Consider the following 13,727-nt stretch of genomic DNA (forward strand, 5'->3'; position numbering starts at 1 on the left):
TTAACACACAGGTGGAGATCATTGTAACCTCCACTGAAAACAAGAAATAAGACGTTAGGAGCGCGGCTGCCATCTATCTTGAGCCCCCTCAAACACCCATGCTTGTCGTATTCCCTTGCAAAAACAACACTCCCCTGAGCGTTATGGCTGTGACGTCCCACTTTTGAGTCATAGCCATATTGAGGATCAAAAAATACAACTGCGGCAGATTTATTGTATACAGTTCCTGGTATATATCATGCACAAGTTACAATTTGTTATATACTCAAGGCATGGAAATCCTGGTTCATCCCTTCTGTGTGGTAATGCCAGATTGGTTTTCAAAAGTTGGGTTCCAGTTGACTTTCCATTGTCAGAACTGTGGAAATTGAGGAAATGTCTCCAATGACCCTTGATATTGTCAAATAGTTTCTCTGTAGCTGCTCCAGAGGCTATGTTGATGGACCTCACCGGCATTACAATTGATATTTTCCTGTGCATGATGAGGTTGACCACCATTTTGTATGTTTACTGGTTATGCAGATACTCTGTTTTGTAAGATTCTTGAGCATGAACTATGTTATTTTGCTTTCCATGTGTCTTTTTCCTCACCAATCTCAAGGCAGTCTCTATAACCCTTTTGTGGTTACGTATGTTCCACATGCCTTACACCATCCCATGCCTGCATTTCCCACGCTTCATCATTACATTTGGTGAGGAGCAGTTGTGAAAAGGAATGCCCCTAATTTACCAATGCTTTTCTAATATTTAGCCCTTGTTGGTCTTCCTTAGAGTCTCACATCACCCTGAGCTCATAAAAATATCTTATAATACCATTTTATAGGTCAGCACTGTCCAGTACAGCTTTCTGGGATGATGGAAATGTTCTGATCTTTGCTGCCTACAAATGGCTATGAGCAATTAGATGTGGCACAAATGACTAAGAAACTGAATTTACATTTTATTTAGTTTTTTTTAAGATTTTATATATTTATTCATGAGAGACACAGAGAGAGAGAGAGAGAGAGAGAGAGGAGAGAGAGACAGGCAGAGGGAGAAGCAGGCTCAAAGCAGGGAGCCCGATGTGGGACTTGATCCCAGGACTCCAGGATCACGCCCTGGGCCAAAGACAGGTGCTAAACTGCTGAGCCACCCAGGGATCCCCTTTATTTAATTTTAATTAATTGACATTGGATTGGCGTCTGTGGCTCCTGGGTGTTTTATTGGGTAGTACAGTTATAGATCGCTTACAGGTTTACATTTCACATTCATATCCTGGACACAGTTGGCTAATCGTGTATCCACATATAATGGGCCTATGTTTACCCTCTCCATTCTGTTCCATTGGTCTAGATTTTGATCCCAGTGTATGTTTTTATGACTCTCATTTTAATGTATCTTTATATCCCATAAAGCAATGAGCCTCTTGCACAAAGCTCCTAAAACTCTTGCAATGTCTCTGGTGATAAGACCGTCTTTTTAAATTCATGCTGAGCCCCTTTCAGCCATACCTGAGCTCAGGCTAATGAGGAGACCCTTGGGGGAACCCCAGATAGGTTCAGGATGAGGGACTGGTTGCCATAAAGGCCACCCAGGTGATTAGAAAGTTGGAATATTTAGCTTCACCTCCTGACCACCACCACTCAACTTCCTGAGAGGAAGACAGGTGGCTCACATTGGTCAGTGGCTGATGGGCAGTGACATTGCCAAATATACCAATGGAATGAACCTCCATAAAAACCCATAAATAATAGACTTCACAAACCTTCCAATTAACGAACCCACGGGAATGCTGGCGGGGTGGTATGCATGAAGAAGGGGGTCACTCAGACTTGAAACTGGCTTCTGAAGCAGGAGGGGAGCAGTCTTGGGGGGGTGGCTCAGGTCCTGCCCCATAGGGTCTGTGCTAACGTTAAGAGTCAGCTTTCAAGGTGCAGAATTGATTGTTGGTGTAGAAAACACCATTACACACCCACATTTGTCTTCATCAAGACAAATCTTTGTTAGCTTGTGTTACTTGCAGTTAAATATAAATGTTAAACTTAACTGGTTACATTCCCTACTAATTTAATGGATGGTTGGTCATTTGGGATGGCTTTGAATCTATAGATCAGTGGGTGGAAAACTCAAACCTATGCAGTATTGACAATTTGAATCCTTAAGTAGGATTAGAAACCTCCATTCATTTAGCTTTTTATTAATTTCTCTTGTTAATGACCATTTTGTTTTGTGATGTCTTCTTTCATAGTATTGTATATATATTTGTCATAGGTAATTATTATGGTAATGCTATTGTAAGTGGCATTATTCTTACATTTTGTTTTCTCCTTTATTGTTCTTTCAGAAAAAAAAAACTGAATGGTTTTTTCCTGTTGATTTCATACTTTACACCATAACAAAACTCATTTATTAATTATGTTACCATATCCTTAACCTGCTCTTGGATTATATTTATAGTACAAGTATTGTACTTTATGTCATATAATGTTTCCTTGTCTAACCAACCAGGAAATGACCGCTAGTAGAATGTTGGATAGACTGTGATTTTTGAATACTTGCTCCCTATTCAAAAGGAAAGTTTCTAATATTTTATTCTGAACTATGCAGTTTATTACAGATATTTTTAAAATATATATTATCGATCATTTTTTGAAATGATCACTTTGAAACAATCATTTTTTAAAATTTGACTTTATTTCTAGTTTATCATGAATTGATAAAAAAATCTCTAATGGTGATTTTTCCGTCTTTGTTACAATGGTGAATTATTTTGATTGATTATGAATAAAAAATTTAATTAGAATTCCATATTAAGATATATTCCCTGGAAAATGTTTTGCATAGAATTTTGCCAGTTATGACTGTGGAGAACCATGGCCTCTAATTTTTCTCTTTCATAATTTCCTTCAATGGCTTTGGTATCCAAATTAAGCTGGATAATGATAAATGTATTAGGAAATCTGCTCTTTTGCTGTTACCTGGCAGTATGGTAGGATTATTTTACCCTGATGCTTAATTTTTTTTAAAGAAATATTTATTTATTTGAGAGACAGAGAGAGCATGAGCAGGGGGTAAGGGCAGAGGCAGAAGCAGATGCCCCGTGTAGGGCTCCATCCCAGGACCCAGCCTGAGCCGAAGGCAGACGCTTAACCGACTGAGCCACCCAGATGCCCCTACACTGATACTTTATTATGAAAAATTGTAAACATGCAGAAAGCTGAAACATTTCTGTAGTAAAGACCTCTATACTCCACCTGGTTTCAACCATGCAGATTTTTACTGTGCTTTCTGTAATCTATTGTCTATGTATCTTTGTAATCTATCATCTATCTGTGCTTCTATCTTCTATCAATATATCTGTCTCATATCTATCTATATTCACCTAATATATTTGATATATAAAATTATATAGGGACGCCTGAGTGGCTCAGCGGTTGAGCGTCTGCCTTGGGCTCAGGGCGTGACCCCCTGAGGGGTCCTGGGATCGAGTCCCGCATCGGGCTCCCCACAGGGAGCCTGCTTCTCCCTCTGCCTGTGTCTCTGCCTCTCTGTTGGGTCTCTCATGAATAAATAAATAAATCTTTAAAAAAAGATTATATATACCACCTAGATTGTGCAGCATATAGATAGCTACATATAGAATACAGCATATAGAATGTGTAGCGTGTGATACTAATCTAAAACGTGGCACCGTGCATGTAGCATTATTTTGTGTCTACGTATATATACATCTATAAAGATTCATCCCACACTATCTGTACTATCTGTGGCTTGCCTACTCAATTTCTTTATATTGACTTCCAAAGCTCCGATTATTTTCTAAGTTTAGTAAAGTCTAACTCGTCAACCTTTGCCCCATATGGTCATTATTTTCTGGGACTTATGATATTTGCTTTTCTCCAATTCATGGAGTTAAATCTTCTTTTTTTTTTTTTTCATGGAGTTAAATCTTTGTTCTATCTTTTATGTTCAGATCTATAATCCACCTCTTTTTTTTTTTTTTTTTTTTTTTTTTTTTACATTTCCATTTACAATGTGAGGCAGGGGCTAAGGTCTATTATTTCCATAAACACAATTTCCGTGATTCTAGCATCATTAGTGGAGCAAACCCCACCTTCTGCTCAGTGGATTGCTTTGACACTTTAGACAAAATCCAAAAGGAAAAATTCAATAAGACAAAATCAGAGAGAGACAAACCATAAGAGACTCTTAACTCTAGGAAACAAACTGAAGGTTGCTGGAGGGGAGGTGGGTGGGGACTGGGGTGACTTGATCATGGGCATGAAGGAGGGCACAGGATGTGATGAGCGCAGGGTGTTGTATGCAACTGACGAATCACTAAACTCGATCCTGAAACTAATCATACACTCTGTGTTAACTAACTTGAGTTTAAATTTTTAAAAAATGTGCACATCTGGGGCAGCCTGGGTGGCTCAGCGGTTGAGCACCTGCCTTCAGCCCAGGGCGTGACCCTGGAGACCCGGGTTCGAGTCCCGCGTCAGGCTCCCTGCATGGAGCCTGCTTCTCCCTCTGCCTGTGTCTCTACCTCTCTCTCTGTGTCTCTCATGAATAAATAAATAAAATCTTTAAAAAATTTTTAAAAATGTGCACATCTATTTCTGAGTTATCTATCTCTTCTGTTGATCAATTTACTGATTGATCCTCATGCTGCCACCGTATTGTTTCATGACTTCTGCTCTATAGTAATTCTGAAACTCGGTCACTCTAAATCCTGAAATTTTTAGTCCTTTTTTTTTTTCTCTCAAGTCTCTTAAAGATATTCTCTTAAAGATATCTTAAAGATATTTGACTTTACGTATAAATCTTAAAATCAGCTTGCCAACTTCTACCTGTAGCCTATTGGGCTATGATCAGAATTGCATTGAATCTATAGGTTAAAAAAAGGAAAACTCACAGTGTCGCTCTATACCCCTCCATTGGCCAAGAAGAATCATGTGGTCATGTCCAACATTAGCGGGATGGGCAAGAATACACCTCAGCAGTAGGATTTGTTTGATGCGATATGATGGCTACGTGTATGGGTCATCTTGCAAGGTATTTTTGGATGAGAGTCATACATATATTGGTGGACTTTAAGATGGCAGATTGCCCTTCATAGCATGGGTGGGCCTCGTCTAATCAGTGAAAGGCATGGACAACAAAAAGACTGTCCTGCCTGAGTAATTACAAGGGAATTCTTCAGCAGATGGTCTTTGAACTTCTTCTGTATCGTGAGCCTGCCACACCACTCTGCACATTTTAGGTTTTCCAGCCTCTGTAATCACATGATCCAGTCCTTTATAAGAAATCTGGGGATGCCTGGGTGGCTCAGCAGTAACCACAGTTACCACACGAACCATTCTGTCAGTTACTTAGAAACATGGTCACTGCTGTCAGCAATTTACGGTTTCCCCCTTTTTTGAAGTTTTAATCTGGAAACGGTTGCTTACCATGTGATCATGTAATGTTCAAATTCAACTCTTTCTTATTGAATTCCCTTTTATTCACAGGAACGTTCCCAGTGTGAGCACACACTTACGGTTTCTGAGCAGTAAGCAGGGGTTCTTGAGGAAAGACCCACGTTCTCTCTGAGTTTTGTCACCGTTTTATCAGTTAACGAACGTGACCTCCGCAAAGGTCTTGCACGATTGTAACGACACGTGTCAACTTCCTAAACGCCATCAGTTTCTGAATTCTGTGACCCTGAAATTATTATGCTCGCGGATTATTTCCTATCATCACAGAAAGGAACCTTCTGAGAGTGTGTGGCATCCCAGAGGGAAATTTTTTTTTCTTTAGTACCGGCATGAATTATTAAATATGCCAACAGCAGGGTACATTTAAAATTCTTTCTGCTGGTTTTGAAATATTTCATCAATTATGGAGTAAGCCATATTGAGTAGGTAAAATGTCTAAAGTATCTTATTGCTCCGGTTGAGTGATATTGATCGCATGTCAAGATCTGAAGCATCGGGTTGCTATGGTGCCGGGAGAGTTTAACATAATATTCAGGACAGTTTAAGGCGATTTCTCATACAGGTATGAAACGCTAAGCTCAAACCAGTGAAGGGCAAACAAAAAAATTGGGGTAGAGCATTGACTTCTATGTCAGAAAATCCACATATGCGGCTGGTTTATCCAGTAAAATATACGGGGGCCTTTCAAATTGCATCTCTGCTTCTGTTTTGTATCTTCATCAGGACTTGGCTTCTTCCCTGGGGAGCAGCAGAACATTGTGCAAATGCAGCTCGAGGAAAAGCAAATCCCGTGCAAATAGATGTTATTTTTCCAGTTTCTCTGCAAAATTCTTGGGCTTCTGTGGGACCCGCCTCCCCCACCTTGGCACAGGCACAGCCCCGGGGTCTCAGAAGTGGCCTCAGCTCTCGCCAGAGGTCAGAATCACTGGACAGTGAAGGGAGGTTACGTAATTTTGGCTGAAAGTCAAGACGTTGGCCAAGGAAAGGCGATAACTTTTGCACCTGACAAAAGTCCGTGTCATTACAGCTAAATATTCTTGAACTATTTATATGTGTAAAATTACGTATAGCACATCTAATATGCATCCGGGTGGTCAAATTAAGCCTGTGATACCGAAAATAATAATTGAGCACCGGGCGACAATCCGTATGCATGGGGCTAGTCCAGAAAGCAGCTCCCTTTGCCCGACAATTCAGACGGTGGATTGTTGTCCATCATCCCTTAGGTCCTGCTTCTCATCGCTCTATGTACGTACATATCCTCGAGCATGATATCCCGATGTGTGCAGTGAGTTTGTGTGTTGTATTAAATTTACCCTGTTCGGGGACACCTGGGGGGCTCTGTGGTTTAATAAGCATCTGCCTTCGGTTCAGGTCGTGACCCCGGGGTCCTGGAATCGAGCTCCCTGCTCAGAGGGGAGCCTGCTTCTCCATTTCCCTCTGCACCCCCCATCCCTTGCTTGTGCTCTCTCTCTCTCTCTCTCTCACGCTCTCTCCATTTCAAATAAATAAATAAAACCTTTATTTTTTTATATTTTATTTATTTATTCATGATAGACATAGAGAGAGAGAGAGAGAAAGAGGCAGAGACACAGGCAGAGGGAGAAGCAGACTCCATGCAGGGAGCCCGACGTGGGACTCCATGCCCGGACTCCAGGATCGCACCGTGGGCCAAAGGCAGGTGCTCAACCGCTGAGCCACCCAAGGATCCCCCTAAATAAAACCTTTAAAGAAAAATCTACCTTGTTCTATAAGAAATCTGTGCCAATTGCATTTTTTACTCAGCACCATGCTTATAAATGCAACTTGACGTGCTAGCAAGTCAATGACAGTCACCCACGTACAACATTTCCCCTGTATGAAAAGAACGAGCTTTCTCTGTTCTCTTCCGTTGGAACGTCGGCATTGTTTTCCATTTTATCTTCCTATTTTTTATTTTTATTTTTTTAAATCAGCGCTGGTTTGAAGTTTCTTATCCAGACCTCCCACTGTGTTTCATCCACGGGTAGTCTGGTCCCAAGTACGATACTGAGCAGTGCCGGTGCTCGAGGCCCGAGCATACACACATCTAGATTTAATCAGTATATATATCCCCAAAGCGCTGTGTTCCCATTATCCCATGGCTCACAAACACCTGTTTCCATGGGACAGTTTAATTTTTCCAATCTGCTGGTCGTAACACGTCTCTTACTGTATTCTTTTCCCAATTCCTATTGAAGATGACAAGCTTTTTCCTCTCTCTCTCTCTCTCTGTCTCTCTCTTTTTTTCCTTTTTCCTCTCTTGTTGGGCCACTTTTTTTCTTCTTTTTCTAGGAGACGTCTATGAATGTCTTCAGATTCATTTCCTATTGATATTTTTTCTTTAAAAGATCAACGTGATTCCTGTATGTGTTATGCCTGTTAACATGCTTTCCCTTGTAAATATTGCAGAAATTCTGCCTCTAGATTTGGGGATTTTGAGCATCTTTATTGATTGGAAATTATTGAGTTTTTCTTATATGTGAATGGTTCCTTTGTATGTATCAGACGATGTTCCGGGCATCTTCATCACCTGCTCCATCATAGAATTGAAAATACTATTTCAGCTTCTCAAATGATGCCATTTGTCCCCATTTTCACTGTGAAACCAAAGGCCACGGCATTTTCCAAGAACCACTTGTAGAAAGCAAATAACTGAAAAAAATAGGGATTTTGCCAAAAAAGAAGGGTTAATGCAGTTGGACTGCTTGATAGTGCTTTTATTTTACTCAAAACCATTTCTCTTTGCCCATCAATAAAGAAATCTTCTCTTAAACATTTTCTCTGGTAAGCTTTAACAGGAAAAAAATCATCTCGTTTAAAATAAAAGATGTAGAAGTGGGCAAGTCAGGTTAAACAGAGAATGCAGAGTATGATACTTTATATATACAAAAGTATAGATGTATATAATTTTTAATGTTTTTGAACATTCACACATTATATATTTAATATGTATACATTTATGCTCACATGCATGTCTCTCTATCATCCATCTATTTATTCAACCATCCATTCACCCATCGAATCTATCATCTACCTATCCATTCGTCCATGCTATCGATCTATCTATCCACCTATCATATCTATCTATCTATCTATCTATCTATCTATCTATCTATCTATCATCTATCTATTTATCTATCCATTCATCCATTCTATCAATCTATCCATCCATCATATCTATATATCTATCCATCCACCCATTATATCTATCAATCCATCATATCTATCTATTCAACTGTCCATCTGTCCACCCATCATATCTACCCACCTATCTATCCATCCATCATACCTGTTTATCCAACCATCGTATCTATCTATCATCTATCATCTATCTATCCATTCATCCATTCTATCGATCTATCTACCCACCCATCATATTTATCTATCTATCTATCTATCTATCTATCTATCTATCTATCTATCATCTATCTATCATCTATTTATCTACCTATACATTCATCCATGCTATCTATCCATCCATCCACTCACCCATCATATCTATCAATCAATCTATCAATCTATCTATCCATCCGTTCTATCGATCTATCTATCCACCCATCATATCTATCCATCCAACATATCTATGTATTCAACTGTCCATCTGTCAACCCATCATATCTACCTACCTATCTATCCATCATACGTGTCTATCCATCCATTGTATCTATCTGTCTACTATCACTGATTAGTCATTTACCTATCTATCATCTACGTATCTATGGAAACAATGGGAGCATATTAAATAATAGTAATACTTTTCTCTAGGTGGTGAGTTAAGTTTTCTTTTCTCTGAGTTTCCTATGTTTTCCTAGTTTCTAAAACAAGTTTATCTAACTTTGAAGTAATAAATATTTAATTTCAAATATATTTCCTCACATATGAATAGTATGATACTAGATTTTACCGAAGATCTCTGTGAAAACTGCTCTTTGAAGAAGGTTGCTATCTTTTCTACTGTATCGGTTTTGAAAGAATGGTCTTTTTTGTGTGTTCATCCAAAGACTGGTACATCATCTGATTTGCAGTGTGCGCAGGGGAAGATAATCAAGCCCTACAGGGATCTCTCCAATAGGAATGTTTGTTTCTCTGCTAAAGTTTGCAGAAAAAGCAAAAAAAGACCCTGATGCTACATACACAGGGGGCCAAACAAGCTTTATACCAAAAGATTGAGAGAAAAGGGTTAGTTATTTCCACAGAGTAAAATGATATTTGGCCCCAGAAAGAAGGAAAGGTGAACGAGACAGGACATTTTATTTATTTATTTGGTTATTTATTTATTTATTTATTTATTTATTTATTTATTTATTTTTGAGACAGGACATTTTAAGTGTCAATTCTTTAAGATGACTATTGTTGATAATGCTTCTGTAAGCACAGAGGTGCATGTACCCTTTCAAATCAGTATCTTTGTACCCTTTGGATACATTATTCCAATTGCCAGATCTTAAGTTAGATCTATTTTCAATTGGAATAGGAGCCTCCATCCTGTTTACCAGAGTGGCTGCACTCCCACCCAGTTTGCATTCCCACCAACAGTGTAAAAATTTCCCCTTTCTCCACATCCTCATCTAAACCTGTTGTTTCCCGTGTTGTCAGTTTTATCCATTCTGGCAGGTGTGAGGTGATATCGCATCGTAGTTTTGATTTGTGTTTGCCTGATGATGAACGGTGTGGAGCATCTTTTCACGTGTCCATTGGCCATATATGTATATCTTTTTTGGAAAAAGTGTCTCTTCACGTCTTCTGCCCATTTCTTGACTGGATTATTTGGGTTTTTTTGGGTGTTGAGCTTGATACCTTCTTTTCAGATTTTGGATACTAACATTGTATCAGATATGTCATTTGCAAATATTTTCTGCTATTCTATTGGTTGCCTTTTAGTTTCGTGGATTGTTTCCTTCAAGGTGGCAAGTCTAAATAGCTAATGGTTTTCTTCTAGTTACAAACCATAAGTGACTTTCCCTCACTAGGTAATACTGATTCTAAAACACTCCCAGCTTTGTGGAATTTACATAAAAATTTATAGATATTTCAGCAGTAATTCTTAGACCCCACAGTACTAACAATGAAATCAAGGAGTACAAAAATAGTACCAGTCTCTATTATTTTATTTTTCATCATCATTTTATTTTTTTCTTAAGTTTTTCTGGTGAATATGTTCCCCATTACCCACACACACTCACACACATGCACCATCATCATCTCCAGCAGCAAATATGAGAAGTATGTCATATACACAGCATTGGCCAAATGTTCCCTGAGTCATTATCCATTCTTAGATTATAAGATCGCATTTTTCATTAAAAACAAAGTAGGAAGTGTCACAAAGTCAACTTTATAAATAGCATTTGTTTGTATTGTAAACATTTGAGACTCTAAGAATGGACACGCATCTACTTAATGTCTTGGAGAGTGCATTCATTTGACATAGTTAACAAACATGTTGTGTTTCTGAGAAGTATTTGCTTGCAGGAAACAGCTAAGTCATGGGGCGTAATTAAAAGACATGTTAGCAAGTTTATCGATATGGGGTTGGACAGATCCATTTGAGGTGATGGATTGGTTGCCATTATAGGTTGTATCCCCTTTAGCAGAATGACTTAAGGACTCCACAGAAGTACGTCCATCATGTGTGAGTCTCCTCCTACTTATAAGGAAAAGAGTGGCTTCTTTTCATCAGGCTCTTTCTGTATATGATCAAATCCACCCCACAACAGGGATTTTGTCTACTTGGATCCCTTCCAACAAGGAGAAGCAGAATATTTACCTCTGGTGGGTCCAGGTTCTCTTCATTAAAGAACTACGATCTCATGAGATGTTAAGAAATACAGAAAATTAAATCAAGTGTTTTGTAGTGTACTTTTTTTAGAGCTTCATTCTTTAGTCTGCTTATAGTTTCTCCTCTGCCAGTTTTCCTTAAGTTTTATCAGTGTTTATTCTGTTCTCAGACTCTCCATTTCAATGTTCCTCATCAAATTAGTTCTCTTGGTCACATGCACGTTGCTCTCAAGCACCATTTCTCAACCTCAACCTACAACCGTGTTAGACCAGATCACTGTTCTGCAGCTGTCCTGCACAATATAGTGTGTCGAACGCCATCCTTGGTTGCATTCCGGATCTCGTTGTCATGACCTGAACTCTCACTTTCCTTTGACAAATGCCCTCTACAGGCAAAATCACCCCCAGTTGACTTCCACTTGTCTAGAAATTATCAAAGATGTGGAGGGAAGATGTATTCACTTCCTGCTGATGCTACCTCCAAATTTTTTTCTAGAATTTACTCCCTTCCCTTCAGCTCCACGACCACCACCATGACCAACATCATCTAGGTAGCGGATCAGTCAACCACAGACTGTGAACCAAGTCCAGACAGCTGCATTTTTTTTTTTTTGTAAATTGACCTATTGGCATGCCAACCATGACCATCCATGGTCCAACCATGTCCATCCATTATCTGTGGGCCTCTGGTTGCTGACACACTCTTGTTCCAGATTTGACTATTTTTGCTAGAGATCAGATAGCCTGCAAAACCTAAAACATTACTTTTTCTTTGGCTTTTTTTATGAAAAGAAAAAGTTGCAGACTTCTACTCTATGTTACCTCCAGAGTTCTCCTGCTTTCACTCTTGATATGGTCTAACTTGTGTTTTATAGAACAGTTTGAGTGACACATTCCTCTTAAAAATGTTCATATGATTACTTGAGCCTTTTATCAAGAGCCATGAATCTCTTTGCAGTGAACTCAGGACTAAACCCAATGTTCACATAGCCTCTAGCTCTCCCGTTCTCCAGCCACTGAGATCTTCTGATACATCTTCCAAGTTCTTACTACCTTCGGTCTTTCATGGTGGTACTTTCTCTGCCTCCAAAATGGCACACCAGAGTGTTTGCCTGGATCCTCTTTTTCATCCTTCCCATCTTAAACCAAACATTACCTCTTTATGTTCCTTCCTCATGGCAACCCCAATGAAGGGTTCCCGGTGGCAGACTGTCTACCAGTATTCTCATTTGCAGGAAATGCCACCACCCAAGCCCATCGTAGCAATGACTGCTCTATCCCCAGGTTATCTGTGTCATGCCAGGGTGAGTTCAGTTCTGTCACCAGCTCAACGCCTGGCAGCAGGATTCCCTGAGTCACAAGCCAGGTGACTATTCCTGGGGCTTGTCGCTCGTTGGGTATAAATGTTCAGTGATAAGTTCTAGAGATACACCAATTACATGAATTCTAGAGATTGCAATACAGTGTGGTCCTTACTGTTAACACAATCACTTAAAAGTTGGTGAAGAGGATAGATCTCACATGAAGTATTCTCACTAACCCACACAAAGACAGTAGGAAGCTTTTGGAGGCGATGGATGTGTTTACTTGGATTGTGGTGATGCTATCCTGGTGGAACCATAGGTCTGTACTCATCAAAGTAAGTATATGTACCAAACCTGTGCAGGAATTGTCATACATCAGGTAAACCTCGATAAAGCTGCTACAAGAAAAGAAAAGAAGTAAATATTAAAGTTGTTTTACCGACTAAAAAAAAAGAGAGAGAGAGGATTAACCAAGGTAAACAGAACCTCTTAAATTATATATCAAATGTCAGGAACACGAGAAACAGTTCAATTCTTGCCAAACCCTGCAGACTTATCTTACAATATTGAAATGGTGAAAAAGATATTGAAAAAACGTACAGTATGCAAATCTATTACCTTGATACCTATTTAGGTTAGTTGTAGGTCTCAAAAAGTGAAAGTTCTTCACAGAACAGATTTGACCACATAGTAGCTACTTGTATTTAGGTGGAGATAAGAACATATTCTGCACAAAGCATGATAATTCATTCTTGCTTCATTGAATTTCCCTGCCAGATCTTCACTCGTCATGTTTTGGTATCTAAATTATACTTGAGTAAATGTTTTTCGACTATCCACTCAAAAAGTTCCTCATTCTCGTGACCAGTAAACCTTTCTTTGTCTGGATCATAGTAATTTTCTGGTTAGTTGAGGTATAGTTGACACACAATGTCACATTCGTTTCAGGTCATAGTAGTTTACATGATACTTTCAAGACATTAATTGACACACACGCTTTTCCTACTAAACCCGCGTTTTGTGGGAAGGCGGGTACATCTGATTCATTTGGTATGTGCAGATTTGAATCCAGTGCCAGCCACTCACGGTGGGCCCTGCTGGTTTTTAATATGTGAATGAAAAGTGAGCCTCCAGTGATGCTCGAGGTTGCACATCCAAATATTTCCCA

This window comes from Canis lupus, chromosome X (assembly GCF_048164855.1).
Source record: "Canis lupus baileyi chromosome X, mCanLup2.hap1, whole genome shotgun sequence".
Classification (NCBI taxonomy): Eukaryota; Metazoa; Chordata; class Mammalia; order Carnivora; family Canidae; genus Canis; species Canis lupus.